The following is a 16323-nucleotide window of genomic DNA, read 5'->3' as shown; positions in this document are numbered from 1 at the left end:
AGACCAGAAGTTTGAGACCAGCCTGGGCAACACAGGGAGACCTCATCTCTATTTCAATTAAGAAATTTTTTTTTAAAGAGATATACACTACAGTATTATATACTATAGGCACCATACTGTGTTTTCTTATTTTTCTGTGCTGATCATGACACTGTCCATTAGTGTGTCTCGTTTTCCATGTTACTTTCTTGTCTATAAGACACCTTTCCTCTTCCTTAGTGGTGGGAAGAGAAAAAAACAAAACAAAACAAAACAAAAACCCTTCTAGAACTCAATGGCATTATTCAGAAACTAGATCACATGCTGTTCTTCTACAAGGCAAAATTCTGTGAGATCAATCCTTGCTCAAGACCCTGCTGCAGCCCCAGAACCTGAACCTGAGTCTGCATGGGCTTGTCCAGAAAAAAAGCATCCAGAAGGAGAGAAGCTCCTATTTATGCTACCAACACTTCTCTCTAAGATATGTTTTTGTTGTTGTTGTCATTGTTAAGACGGGAGTCTCGCTTTGTTGCCCAGGCTGGAGTGCAGTGGCGCTATCTCGGCTCACTGTAACCTCCATCTCTGGGGTTCAAGCAATTCTCCTGCCTCACCCTCCTGTCTTGCTGAGATTACAGGCCCACGCCATCGCGCCCGGCTAATTTTTGTGTTTTTAGCAGAGACGAGGTTTCACCATGTTGGTCAAGCTGGTTTCGAACTCCTGACTGCAGGTGATCCGCCTGCCTTGGCCTCCGAAAGTGCTGAGATTACAGGCGTGAGCCACTGTGCCCTTCCATCTAAGATATCTTTTTGAACAAATTTACATTTTTAATTTCTGTACATACATGTCAGATGGAATACTTAACTCTACTATTAGGAATTGTTTCCACAAAAGGGCTGTAGCATTTCATTAGCTTTCACATTCTAGAATTCTATTAGATTGTTTTTCCAAATCAAAGCAACCTGCATGCTGGTTGTGGGAGAGGGTAGGAGAACCGATTAGTCTCCACCTCTGGAAATCTGAATCTCCGTACACTAAGACAAGTCTTGTTCTTCCTGCCTGCACTGCTCAGCAGAGCATTTGCGGCAGTTTACTGTCACTGCCTCACTAATTTTGAAATGCAATGCTCTAAAGAGACACATAAAAGAAGAAAGGATCTGGCATTTTATCAACAGGGCCGGCACTCTGTTTATGAAAACATATTAGAATCATTCTTGGATGAGGTAAAATAAATCACGACAACTCTTTGAAGATTAGAAGAAGAGAGGTGAGGACAAGCTGCTCCACTTAAGCTGCCAAGGCAGTGATGCATGGATTCCCCTAGGAATTCCTAGGAAGGTACTCAACTGTGGTCAACATTCTTTTGGTCAATACATTAACGCATAGTTGTTCATCACAGTGAGATTCTGCATCCGAGCTGGGGCTCTTTCTGTGCTCAGGATATAATCACAACTTCATTTCGGTTTTAGTCGCTCTTGCTTCACCACTGTCCTGGACCCCAGGACAGGCCACTCCACTTGACATCGTTGATTTTTTAAAAATTGGGTTAGGAAAAAAATTGCTTTACTCAATTATCTTTTATTATGTAGTGGTTTGCTTATAAATGCCCAATATAGATTCTCATCTTGGTGACCATGCCTGTGGGTTGCTTTCACCTGTATTTGATCATGGATTTCCTGGAATTTCCTTTTCTACGCTAAACCAGGGCGTTTGCTTGACTGGAGAAGATCCCTAATAAGGGGACAATTCTGTAAGACACAAACACTCCTAGCAATTTTTTTCTCTAAGGAAAGCTATCTTCAAAATGGGGCATCTGTTGCAGGAAACAGAAAAACATCACCCTGAGCTCTTCTTAGGGCAAAGGAAAACATCAATAAGGCTGTGATAGAAGTATTTTTTTGTATGACTTTTCCTCATTGTTTCAGAGACATGGAGTATTTTTAGTGGGTCCCTATAAAGAGGAAAAGCCTAGGTTGGAACAAGCAAGCTTCTTCTTGAGAGCCAATGACAGACTTTCAACCTGGCAAGGTGTCAGTAGACTCCTTTTCCAACAAGAAACGGATCGTAGTCGGCAGGATTCGAACCTGCGCGGGGAAACCCCAATGGATTTCTAGTCCATCGCCTTAACCACTCGGCCACGACTACGTGAATGATCCTTTGCTCATTAGCATAAGTCACCTTACTGAACTTTAGCTCCCTTGGAAAGGTAAAATTTTCTGCTAAAAAGTGAATTCGCTCTCAATGTTTCTTATTTTTTGACATCAGTTAGATGACTATCATGCTGTTGTGGCAAATTGACAAGTAACACTTAATCCTCGGACCTGGGAGGACCTCTTATTCTGATGTTTTGATGGAAGGAGACTACGCAGAAGGCATTCCCGAGACCAAGCTTCCTGCTCCGTCCGCTTCTGATGGTGTTCCAGGAGATACCCGCAACAATTGCGACACGCTCTAACATCTGCTGCAGAATTTTGGGTTACAGTGATGATTTGAACCACCTCAAATGGCCATTGATGTTTGACTTATAAAATAAATTTTGGAAGATTCACGTAATGGAAGCTTCTGCAATTGATAAAAGGAATGAGATGCACTTCTATTTACTGAGAGGAAATACACTAGTATTTCAGTCGTAGCCCAGTGCATTAAAAGGATACACTAGAAATCCACTTATTGCCAGTTTGAGAGCCTGGTATTGCCTCTAAGAAACTTCATCTTTTCCCCTTGACAACTCCCCCTTTGACCTCCAGTAAACAACTCCCCCTGCATCTCAAATCAAAGGTACATTTTTACTACCATTTTTTTTCTTTTTTAAGTTCCCACTTATTTAAATGCCCCTTGAATGCTTACCTGAGCTTCACAAACGATTCTGGGAAACAAATAGTAGAATTTACTCAGTGTGGTTTCCAGTTAGAAGGAAGAGAGCTGAGGAGTAAACTCAACGTCTTAATTTCTTATTCTGTCTGTCAGTTTTGGTAAATCATCTCTTCAAGGGAATCTGTCCTAAATTGTCAAATCTATTTACAAAACATTGTTCATACTGTATTCTTAGTATATTCTTGATGTCCATATACTAAAATGTAATGTTATCCTATATTTATTCCCGGTATTAGTATTCTCTGTTTTCTCTTCCTTTTATTGAACAATCCTTGATTTAGAACAATAATTTTGTCAATCCTCCCTAAATGCCTATTTTTTGATTTGTTGATGTTCTCTGTTTGTTTTTTTTTTTCTGTGTGTGTTCTTTTTATAATCTTGCTTCTAATATTTTAATTTGCTGTTTTCCTCTAAATTACTGAGAAAAAAGCTTTAACATCACATATTAAAACGTCTTTATTCTAATATATGCAAGTAGAACTATAAATTAGACTATGGGCACAGTTCAGCTGCATTATACAAATTTTTATATATCTTATTTTGATTATCATTCATTTTAACTAAATGTGATTTCTTTAAGCTATGGCTTTGGATGAGTGTTTTTTCATTTAGTAACATTTGGGGGTTTTCCATTTTATTTCTGAAATTAATTTTATTTTTATTATGCTGGACTCGCAGAATATATTCTGTGTCATTTCAATCCTTGTACATTTTAAAAGACTTGCATTAGGGCCCACCAACGGTATTTAAAAATAATATGTAAATCAACATATTAAAATAGTAGCATTTCTATACAAAAATAATGACCTAACTGCAAAACAAATCAAGAAAACAATCTCATTTATGATAGCATCAAAAATAAAATACTTAGGAATAAATCTGACCAAGGAGGTGAAAGATTTTTACACTGAAAACTATAAAATGTTGAAAGAAATTAAAGACAACATAAATCAATGGAAAGATATCCAATGTTCATGAATTGAAATAATTAATACTGTTAAAATGTCCATGCCATCCAAAGCAATATACAAATTCAGTACAGTCCTTATCAAAACTCCAAAGGGACATTCTTCACAGAAGTAGAAAAAACAATCCTAAAATTCATATGGAATCACACACACACACACCCCCCCAAATAGCCATAGCAATACTGTGAAAGAAAAACAAAGTTGGAGGCAACACATTCCCTGCTTTAAAATTATATTATAAAGTTAAATAATAATCAAGACATATTGTTCTGATAGCAGCACAAACATTCCTGCATAGAAACAGAAACAGACCAATGCAACAGAAGAGACATCCCAGAAATAAACTCAAACATATACTGCCAACTAATTTTTGACAAGGGCATCAAGAGGACACAATGGGGGAAAGAATAATCTCCAATAAATGATGCTTGGAAAACTGGATTTCCACATGCAAACGAATGAAATTAGACTCTTATTACTATACACAAAAATCAACTCAAAATGGACAAAACACCTAAACATAAGACCTGAACACAAAACTTCCATAAGAAAACAGTGGGAAAGCTCTTTGTCATTGGCCTTGGCAATAATTTTTTGGATATCATGCCAAATGTCCAGGATACAAAAGCAAAAATAAATAAATGGGACCACACCAAACTACAAAACTTCTGCACAGCAAAGAAAACAATCAACAACAAAAAAAGGCAACTTATGGACTGGGAAAAAGGAGTTGATATTCAAAATTTATAAAGAACTGTTATAACTCCATAGCAGAAAAACAGATAACCTGATTAAAAAATGGTCAAGGAGACTTACCTTCTGAGCACAGCTGGCAGCACTACAGTCTCATGAAAAATGGGCAAAGGATCTGAACAATTTCTTCAAAGAAGACATAAAAGGGCCAATATGCATATGCAAAGGTCCTCAACAACATTAATCATCAGAAAAATGCAATTTAAAACCACTATGAGATATTACTTCACACCTGTTAGGATGGCTATTATCAAAAAGACAAGAGACAACGAATGTTGGCAAGGATGTGGAGAAAAGGAAACCCTAGAACACTGTTGGTGAGAATGTAGATTTGTGCAGTCATTATGGAAAACACCATGGATGTTTCTAAAGAAATTAAACATAGAACTACCATATGGCCCTGCAATTCCTCTCCTGGATATAAACCCAAAGGAGATACAATTACTACTTCATAAAGACATCTGCACTCCCACATTCACTGAAGCACTATTCACAACAGCCAAGATATAGAAACAATCTATGTCTGTCAATAGATTAATGGATAAAGAATCTGTGTGTGTGTGTGTGTGTGTGTGTATAATATTACTCAGCCTTAAAAAAGGAGATCCTGCCATTTGCCACAACATGGGTGACCCTGGAGGATATTATGCTCAGTGAAATAAACCAGACATAGAAAGAAAAATATTGTGAGATCTTACTTACAGGTGGAGATATATATACACACACACACACACACACACACACACACACACGCACCACATATACATATATGAAGGTCAAACATACAGACAGAATTAAAAAGTGGTTGCCAGGGGTGAATGAGGAGAAAAGAAATACAGAAATGTAGGGTACAACATGAGGACTCTAGTGAATTGAATTGTATTAAATTAGGGATTTTTGTTAAATTAGTAGAGTTTAGGTGCTCTTGTCCAAAAAAGATGTAACTGTTTGAGATGATAGATGTTAATTTGCCTCATTGGAACAATCATTTTACTATCTACATATATTTCATAGCATCATGTTGTAAACATCAAATATACACAATACAATATCTTTTAATAAATAAATAATATATATATTTTTAGTTGAGTATAGTGTTCTATATTTGTCTTTTAGGTAAATTGATTTGTTTAATCTTTATCTATACTGAAATTTCATTAAATGTGTATTGTAAAATTTCTGTGGCCATGGAGGTGCACTGCTCAGATCTTCCTTCAAGGAAGAACTTGTTTTCAGTTGCAAGAAATGCTGTCAGCTGACAGCCTCCAAGGCACTTTTACCATCTTCAGCTACAGCACTTTTACCATCTTCCACAGTGTTCAAACTGAGGTTGTTTTCTTCTTGGTGAGCACAGTGGGTGTACGCTAAAGTCTGGTCATTTCCACTTGACTGGGGTCTCATCCATGGGCAATCTTTATACCAAAGCTGGACAAGACTTTCTCAGAGTTGTGCGAAAACCTCAGGCTTTTTCTACTGAATCCTACTTTCTTCCTTCTCTAATTTTGCCCATGCCTGACCCACATCACGGTCTGAAAGCTCTTCCTGCATTCGTCTTTCCTTCTCCTCTTTGTTTATTGTTATGGGCATTATTGTCAATAACCTCTTGCACTTCTAACACATCTTAGTGTCTGTTTTCCAGATATCCCAAACTTTCACAGCTGGTATCAGAAGAGGTCTGTGAAAGCAGATGGTAAAATGTGATTTGACAACTATATTACTCATTGCCAAGTTGGCAAGGAGGACCCCGGCTTGAGTGGTATGAGTGTTCAAGGAGTCTCTGAAACAAAGTGACATATAATTGCTAAAAATTTCTGGTTTTTATATGAGTTCTTGAGATATATGTTTTAAAAATCTCTATGGTGCAGATGACGTTGTAAAATGGTTGCGTGATGATTCATGTGTTTTTAAGTTGAAAACATGGGTGACAACCATACAATAATGATTATCTGGCTATTGAAGCAGAAGGGGCTTAACCTACAGAGCTGTGAAGATAGTTAATACAGCATAGTGTCCCTAAGGGTAGAAAAGTTAGGCTAGCGGGGTGGCTCACACCTGTAACCCCAGCACTATTGGAGGCCGAGGCGGGTGGATCACGAGGTCGGGAGTTCAAGAGTAGCCTGACCAACATGGTGAAACCCTGTCTCTACTAAAAATACTAAAATTAGCCAGGCGTGGTGGTGGGCGCCTGTAATCCCAGCTACTCAGGAGGCTGAGGCAGGAGAATCGCTTGAACCTGGGAGGCGGAGGTTGCAGTGAGCCGAGATCGCACCACTGCACTCCAGCCTGGGTTACAGAGTGAGAGTCTGTCTCAAAAAAAAAAAAAAAAAAAGAAAGAAAGAAAGAAAAGAAAAGAAAAGAAAAAAGAAAAGAAAAAAGAAAAGAAAAGGCAGTGAATGTTTGTGCTGCGTAATACATAGAATCAAAATAAGCAAGGGCATATGAACAGAAGGCTGAGGACACTTCCCTAATATAAAATAATCTTTTAATGAGTTATTGGACCAAAGCCTGACTCTACTTTTTTTTTTTTTTTTTAGACGGAGTCTCGCTGCGTTGCCCAGGCTGGAGTGCAGTGGCACAATCTTGGCTCACTGCAAGCTCCGCCTCCCGGGTTCACGCCATTCTGGCTCAGCCTCCGAAGTAGCTGGTACTACAGGCGCCCGCCACCAGACCCGGCTAATTTTTTGTATTTTTAGTGGAGACGGGGTTCACTGAGTTAGCCAGGATGGTCTCGATTTACTGACCTCGTGATCCGCCCTCCTCAGTCTCCCAAAGTGCTGGGATTACAGGCATGAGCCACCGCACCCGGCCGAAGCCTGACTCTACTTCTAAAAGTTTTATATTCAAAAAAATTTTTGTTTTGTTTTATGACTTATGATTTTTTAAACTAATTTTATGTATTCAGTGGAGTTACAAACTCCATTTCTAGGGACTTCTGCTCTTGGGAAGCTGGAAGAGGAAAAAAAACCTGTGGTCGAAACCTTCACACACGACAGCAAAGGCAAAGTGGGGAATCTAGACTTTCATCAGGCTGTAACAAGGTGCTTTCCCTCTACCTCCAACACACACACACTCGCACACACACACACACGCGCGCGCGCGCACGTTTTGAAGAAAGCAAAATAGGGAGCTGAGACTTTCATTGCCCCAGGCTGTAAAGAACCCCCTATCCCCAGGCCAGAATGAAAGTCAAATAGCCAGATACCTACTTCCATGTTATTTCTGGGATCCTTGAGCCTATTTTGTTCTGTTTTTTTTTTGAGGTGGAGTCTCACTTTGTCACCCAGGCTGGAGTGTAATGACACCATCTCACCTCACTGTAACCTCTGCCTTCTGGGTTCAAGTGATTCTCCTGCCTCAGCCTCCTAAAGTGCTGGGATTATAAATGAGAGCCACCGCGCCTGGCCAGGTGAACTCTTTTAATGGTGAACTTCAAGTCACAACAGTAACTATCAGTTCAACTACACCAAGGTTACTGAAGACAATGGCTTCTCCACTCAAGCAGGTTGTATACAAATTTCAAATAGAATATGGCATCACCCTGAAGGAATTCCCTTCACACTGTTGGGGAAATTTACCAAGATAGCTTCAAACTAGACTAACTTTACACAGCACATTTTTTAAAGAGACACATTTATTCAGTGTCGTGATTAGACTATTACATTTGGCATCCAACAGCATGGTTGCAAAAAAAAGAAAAAAAGAAAAAAAATCCACTACATTAAAACCCTTTGTTGGAATGATATATACTTTCCTCAGAACAGAAACTAAAATAACCTGTTATACAATTAGTCACAAATACAGTCCTCAAGTTTTTTGCCCATACACATGAGTATTTGTCTAATACATGTCTTCTTTGTAGCAGTTAGGCCCTTCCACCACTGGGCTTAGCTGAGTTCACAAATCAGTTGTAGTCTGCAGCTTCCCTGTCACTTCTTTGACTCTCCTCTCCTGGTGAGTTTTGTTTCCTGGCAGTAATTAAAATCTTCTGCCACTGCCATAGCTCCTGCTGCTACTGGAACTGCCATAGCCACCTTGGTTTCATAGTTTGGCAAAGTATTGGCATCCACCACCATAGGGACCAGAGCTTCTGCCTCCAAAGTTTCCTCCCTTTATGGGTCCAAAATTTGAAGACCGATCATTGTAATTGCCAAAATCATTGTAGCTTCCACCACCTCCAAAATTGCTTCCATCATTATCACATCCCCTATAACCATTCCCACTGCCACCATATCTACCACCACCACGTCTGCCACCAAAGCCACCACAACCACTGAAGTTTCCTCCATGACCAAAGTTGTCATTCTCACCAAAACCACCTCCAATGCTACCACCAAAGTTTGCAGAACCACTTCGACCTCTTTAGCTGGATGAAGCACTAACCATTTTTTGCTTTGACAGGGCTTTCCTAAAGTCACAGTTGTGGCCATTCACAGTATGGTATTTCTGAATGACAATCCTATCCATGGAGTCATGGTCATCAAAAGTTACAAAGGCAAAGCCCCTGTTCTTGCCACTACCTCGGTCAGTCATGATTTCAATCACTTCAATTTTTCCATACTGTTCAATATAATCTCTTAGTTTATGTTCTTCAGTGTCTTCTTTAACATCTTTATCACAGTTAAGTGGGCACCTGTTCTTTGAGAATCTTCTCTTGAGACAGCTCTCTTTGGTTCCACAACTCTTCCATCCACTTTGTGTGGCCTTGCATTAATGGCTGCATCCACCTTTTCCATAGTGGCATATGTGACAAACCCAAAGTCCCTGGAGTGTTTGGTGTTTGGATCTTTCTTACTGCACAGTCCGTGAGCGTTCCCTATTGCTCAAAATGGCTCCTCAGGCTCTCATCAGTTATTTCAAAGCTCAATCCTCCTGGCTGGGTGCAGTGGCTCATGCTTGTAATCCTAGTACTCTGGGAGGCCAGCCTGGCCAACATAGTAAAACCCTGTCTGTACTAAAAACACACACACTCACACAATTAGCTGGGCGTGGTGGTGCACACCTGTAGTCCCAGCTACTCGGGAGGTTGAGGCAGGAGAATCACTTGAACCCAGGAGGCGGAGGTTGCAGCGAGCCCAGATTGTGCCACTGCACTCCTCCAGCCTGGGTGACAGAAGAAGACTCGTCTCAAAAAAAAAAAAAAAAAAAAAAGCTCAACCCTCCAATGACAATGAAAAGCTTCAGCAGTTGTTCAGGCTCTTTAGGAGACTGTGACTTAGATATGATGGCAGTGGGAAGAGAGACATTTAACAGTGTTTTCTCAGCAGCGTCCATGGTCAGAAAAGGCCAGGTTTACTTTTATTATCTGAATAGTATGGTTGTCTTATTTTATTTATTTATTTATTTATTTTTTAGTACTCATTGTTTAGTACAAGAATAAGAATTTTAGCTATTAAACATAGAGTGAAAATCTCCTTGTGAGCTTTATTTGTTAAGATACTGTCAATCATTGAAATATGAATGGATTTTTACTGTTTTGGGATAAAATGCTTCAATAATTAATAATTTGTGAAAAACTTTACATTTTATGTAATATTAAGATTAAAATTGAATTTAATATAAGGAAGTTAATATAAACATAAGAGTTCTTTAGATTGCTGTATAGGAAGATCATATACTTTTATTCTCAACAAATATAAATATTTACATTAGAATAAAATGAAGAATAATAAAGTTGTAATTACATCTTAATACTTCATTTCTAGAATATTTAAAAATACCTTCAAAAACTATTTTCTATCTTAGCCTTGAGTCTTTAAACAAAATTTCTATATGATAACTTTTTTCATTTTGTCAAAATAATTTAAAAGCAAAATGTCTGTTTTGTCACATTAAACTTTCACAAGGGGGAAACGTTCCAAAATTTTGTATTATATCATGATAAATCTTTGTGTATGCAAGTATAATAAAATCTTTGAAGAAAAGGAAATGTTTAGAAGCAATGAAGTCCATCTAAGTTAAAAGTGGGCATCCATTTTTTGGCCCAACTGTGCAGTAGAGTGACTGAAGAAAAATCTAGTAAATGATATTGATACACAATAATATCAACCTTTGAAATTTTGACTAGTAAAGTTTTGATTACAACACAATTCTTATAGTAATATATTGATATAAAATATAATACATTAAATACAATGCTAATAATAATTAGTTTTTCAATAAAATTCTTAAATTTTTACATCCTGACATTTTATTCACAGCAAAGGGGTGCTACAGTGTAGCTTTGGCCATGACCTCAGACAAGTACTAATTTCATAGTCATTCATTCAGCATTTGCATCAATTATAACTTCAGTAAACAGTTTAAAAATTATCTTTTATTATGATAAATGACTCGAGTATAATTTGATCCTTATTACAACATCCCATTTTGTGAATTATTGTTATTCATCATTTTAGTTCCATTTTGTTTCTACATCTCAAAATTTAGTAATTATTAACTAATATTTTAACAGATTCTTTAACAAATATATTATTAGTTTTGTAGAGACAGGGTCTTACCATGTTGCTCAGGCTGGTCACCAACTCCTGGCCTTAAGTGATCCACCCACCTCACCCTCTGAAACTGTGGGAATTAAAGGCATGAACCACTGTGCCTGGCCTATATAGATTCTGTGGCTGAATCATAATGAAAGAGAAAATTGATGGAAAAAGAAAAGTTTAGGAAGAAAAGAAATTATAGATAATCATATTGATGAACATAGTGGTCTAATACGCCTAAGACTTCATATGACTAGGGAGAATTCTCTACCAATGAACTATGCATCCTCAATGGTACTGTCATAACTAAATTTCTGCTATGGACTGAATGTTTGTGTCCCCCTCAAATTCATATGTGGAAGCCTCTCTCTCTCTTTCTCTCTCTCTCTTTCTCTCCCCTTCTCTCTCCCTTTGTCTCTGTCTCTCTCTTTCTCTCTCTCTCTCTCTCTCTCCCCCCACAGTATGTCAGGATAGAGCAAGAGGACAGTAGGCTGCAAATCAAGAAGGGAGGCCTCACCAGACACTGAATCAGCTGGAACCTTGATTTTGGGTTTCCCAGCCTTCAGAATTGTGAGAAATCAATGTTTGTTGTTTAAGTCAACAAACATTATATAGTAACAGTAGTCCAAACTGTCTAAAACAATTTCCTAGGCTTCTATGTAGCTAGGATGGCAGGCATGTGCCCTAAGCTTTGCCAATCAGATGTATTTCTTCTTTCAGAAGAAATATGTATATAAACAAGGGGAGAAAACTCCAAAATTATGTATTATATCATGATACATCTTTATGCAAGTATAATAAAGTCTATAAAGAAATGTTTAGAAGCAAATTAGGGATTTGCTTCTAAATTAAAGGTGGCATCTATTTTCTTGCAACATTTGCCTTGGTAAGGGTAATGAATAGATATCTGCTAAAAGCAGGTAGATATTTAAGCTTTTAGAGGCAGTGGTGGCATAAGGCCTAGCAAAGGCATTCCATGCTGGAGAACATAATGCTGCTAGCAGTTAACACTAGAAAATGCATGAGGAATCAGAAGGAATGGGTAGTACAATATAAAAGGGTGAATAATCATTATGTGCAGAAGCATTTGGAAAATGAAAATGACAGCTCAAATTCTCCACAAAATGTATGGTTGCAGAATCAGGAATTTCCTCTGCAGTAACATAATTTTTAATTTTTGTGACTCAAGAATTGCCATAATTCAAAATCAAATTTATATTATAAATAACTCTAGGTTTCCCATTAATGGAAAGATGAATGAATGAGCTGTGGCATGTTCATATTACACAGCAGCTAACATGAAATCAGTGAATGAATGGTAGCTACATACAACAAAAGAGATGATTAATTTTAGTAATATAAGATTAAATGAAAAAAGATTATAATATATAGCCTGATACCCTGTATCCATAATTAAAATACACAATTTTATAAATACTAATAGATAAGATCAAACTAAGGAAAGCACTTTGGACTTATTTCTTCAGAGACCCAGTAACTTCTTTGTCTTACCTTAAGTTGTGACAAATCCAAACATTTACCAGAAAATTAACTTGCAACAGGAGACATTTAGTTTTATGAAGACAAAATAATCACAGAGACATCTAGGATACAATTTTAAAGCTGTATCATTCTATGGGACATATTCAGTATTGACAGCAATTCTGTGTGGTAGGTTAATGTCATAGAAATGACCAACAGAGCACCATGGAAGCACTTAGAAGATGTATCTGGGTATTTACTTACCGTGTTGACAGTGATTGAAGTTACCATGCGAAGATCCAATAGTGTTCAAATACCTAAGAGAGTTTAAGCAATTTTTATTTAAAATACAGATTTATTTTCACGAATCCTTGTTTCTCAGTGGCAAATGAAACACCTGTAAATTCTAGTGATTGCACCTGAAAGGCATTATAAAGCCTCATTCTCTTGGGAAAAAGATACATACAAGAATCTTTCTTCTCCCTCAAATCTGTTGAGTCCTTTTTGTCCTCTGAAGTGAATTAACCGCATTTCATAAGGCAATAAATCAAATAAAAAGTTTAATTCAACTCAAATTATTTTGGGCATTAGAATATCTGTTAGGTGGTGGTGAGGAGGGTACTAAAAGGAAGGAGGTATGAGGAATGGTCTCCTGCTCTGAACATAGAGCGGAGAGTCAGTGGGCCCCATACAGAGTCCGTGTCATACTTTGGGTTCATATGAACTGGAGATTCCCTGCCAATCGCATCTAAGAGGGAAATTTATTTTAGAAAGAAAAAAATAGTGAGGAAGCAAGAAGAAAAAAAAAAAACCAAAAACTTCAGGTTCCACCGAGATTTGAACTCGGATCGCTGGATTCAGAGTCCAGAGTGCTAACCATTACACCATGGAACCCCACTATAGCTGTCGTTACTATCATTCCTTCCTGATGGAATATATCTTCATTTCTGAATTCAAGCCGTCTTCCCTTTAAGAACCTAAGTGTCTACCCTAATGTTCGTTATCTGCCGCCACCACACAAGTTCCCTTTTCGTTTCGCACGGGGCTCTTCGTGCAAAATCCAAGAGCAAATCGGTTTCCAGGGACAGATAAGGTAAGTCCGTGTCCCCCTTAGACTCTTAGCGTCCCTCTGCCTTCTGCAACCTTCGGGGTTCCCTAGCCTCGGTTCGGCCGCCCTCAACCCGGCTGCCCCGACGCAGGGGCAGAGGGCACCAACCTAGAGGCGCTGACAGATTGCGTTGTTGGAAGAACCGCGAGGCTTGCCGCCTCCCGAGCGTTTGTCCGGCGTTCTTTGCTCCTAATGCTAGGCACACTTTTGAAAGTTCGATTTCGTAACATATAAATTATGGATGACTTCAGTTGAGGTGGCATGTCAACTAGTCCTAGCTGTGGCGTTGACGAGGGTAAAAAACAAAAAACAGGACACCGAAAGATGCTTTCAGCTTCACGGGAAGGCTCCACCTCGTGGATACCAAAGGGTAAAGCACTGTTAAAAGCTCGAATATTTGCAAAGCAGGATTTTGTAATTAGTTTCTCACTGATAAAGCTTTGACTTGGTCTTTTTCAATGGTATTAACTATGAGCCTCTCCCAAAATATTCAGCAGTAAAAATTTACGGATGCCAAGACCCGGACGTGACTTGTCTAGGACTGTTCATTGCAGGAAACAAAAGCGATCTTATATTGTCAAATAGAAAGGCTGAGGAAGGAGGCAGAGGGTCCTTAAGAGTAAATAATCGCAGTTGATAGGATCTGAACCTTCCCAACAAGATCACATGAGAGGTATCGGCATCTGCCAAAATGACTTCATTACTTAGAGACGTCTGGTATCATGGACAAAAATCCTTCCGGCTTAAATGAGGCGGCACTGTGGCTACCAGGTTAAAATTGACCCCGCCCGTAGGGCCGTGTGTTCTGCGGCATGAGCTACAACGGCCGCTGTACAGTGGCAACGAGAGTATCCGTACATATCTCATCCAATACATCTTCTCCCAGCCCTATGACTTTCCGATCCGCTCACTACCAGAAAGCAAGACAGAATGAAACCCTCTTGCTAAACGGCATAACTAAAGGTGGATTGCAGGAGCCTTGGGAACAAGAAGCATGAGGATCCTAAGTATTTTCAACAAAAATCTAGCCCACTGCAGGCTTTTGAAAAACTGAAGGTCCCGGTAACAACTTTAAGATGAGCATTTCTAAAGGCTAGGGCTTGTACCAAGTTCTGTGCTCTCTGGAAAAAAAAAAAATTAAAAATATATGCCTGTAATGGTCAAAGCTGAAACAATTTGAGCAACAATAAATAGAAGATTTAAACCAATCCCTACAGCTTCCCTGATGTGCAACAAATCTCAGTTTTTCAGGGAATCTCCTGAGCAGAATTCCAAATAACTCCACCCCTTCATTGTGGGCTCTGCATAGTGATTGCTCTACAGAATACAGTATGAAAAAGGGTGGGAAAGTAAGCAGTGAATGAATCCCAAAAGCACTACACCAGCAGTGAAAAGCCATGTTGATAGTATATAGTCTTGATATAATGTGATAAAAATGGCACTTTAGGCCAAGCATGGTGGTTTATGCCTGTAATCCCAGCACTTTGGGAGGCCAAGGCAGGTGGATCACTTGAGGCCAGGAATTCGAGACCAAGCTGGCCAACATGGCGAAACCCTGTCTCTAAGAAAAATGCAAAAATTAGGCCGGGTGCGGTGGCTCACGCCTGTAATCCCAGCACTTTGGGAGGCCGAGGCGGGCGGATCACCTGAGGTCAGGAGTTCGAGACCAGCCTCGACATGGAGTAACTTCGTCTCTACTAAAAATACAAAATTAGCTGGGTGTGGTGGTGCATGCCTGTAATCCCAGCTACTCGGGAGGCTGAGGCAGGAGAATTGCTTGAACCTGGGAGGCAGAGGTTGCGGCGAGCTGAGATCACGCCATTGCACTCGGCAACAAGAGCAAAACTCCGTCTCAAAAAAAAAAAAAAAAAAAAATACAAAAATTAGCCAGGCATGGTGGCAGATGCCTGTGGTCCCAGCTACTCAGGAGGCCCAGGCAGGAGAATCGCTTGAACCCAGGAGGCGGAGGTTGCAGAGAGCCGAGATGGTGCCACTGTATTCCAGCCTGCATGACAGAGGGAAACCCTGTCTCAAAACAAACAAACAAAAAACTCCCACTTTACTTCTGAGGTCTTGCTCCTTTGAACCCCTAACTCCAATCTAATAATGAGAAAAATATCAAATCCTAGTTGAAGGACATTCTACAAAATACCTGATCAGTACTCTTCAAAAACTGTCAAGATCATCAAAATCAAGGAAAGTCTAAGAACTGCCACAGCCAATAGAGCTTAGGGAGTCATGATGACTAAAAATAACATGGAATTCTGAATAGGATCCTGGAACAGAGAAAGGAAATTAGGTAAAAATGAAGGAAATCTAGCATATTCATTTTAGTTAATAATAATGTATACATATTTGTTAATTATTTGTAACAAATGTACCATACCAATGTAAGATTTTAATAATAAGGGAAACTGAGTGTGGGGATATATGGGAACTCCTTTCTATCTTCCCAATTAAATGGAAACTATTGATCATGGGAATAAGAACAAAAATGTGAACAAATGAAGTTATTTCTTCAAAACGAATTCAGAACTCTGGCTTGCAATGTGCATCGGTACAATTATCTCCTCTTTTTGCTTAATGAGCCACATTATCAGACCTAGTGACACAGCTTGCACAGCATGCAACTGACCTGAGAGTATACAGACTTGGAAATAGGAAGGACAAATTTTTGTGCCATGC

The 16323-nt window shown here is 39.0% G+C and overlaps 2 non-coding genes and 1 pseudogene across 2 annotated transcripts; all 3 read right to left on the bottom strand.

Moving 5' to 3' along the window:
• Window positions 1-2040: 2040 nt before the first annotated feature.
• On the bottom strand, window positions 2041-2122 carry TRNAS-AGA. The gene has a single exon. It is a non-coding gene; the product is annotated as a tRNA-Ser (tRNA).
• Window positions 2123-7406: 5284 nt separating this feature from the next.
• On the bottom strand, window positions 7407-13901 carry LOC101024999 (annotated as a pseudogene).
• On the bottom strand, window positions 13353-13424 carry TRNAQ-CUG. Its single transcript has one exon. It is a non-coding gene; the product is annotated as a tRNA-Gln (tRNA).
• Window positions 13902-16323: the final 2422 nt, after the last annotated feature.

Source organism: Papio anubis, chromosome 6, assembly GCF_008728515.1.
Source record: "Papio anubis isolate 15944 chromosome 6, Panubis1.0, whole genome shotgun sequence".
Lineage (NCBI taxonomy): Eukaryota > Metazoa > Chordata > Mammalia > Primates > Cercopithecidae > Papio > Papio anubis.
This window is presented reverse-complemented; position numbering and strand designations above follow the sequence as displayed.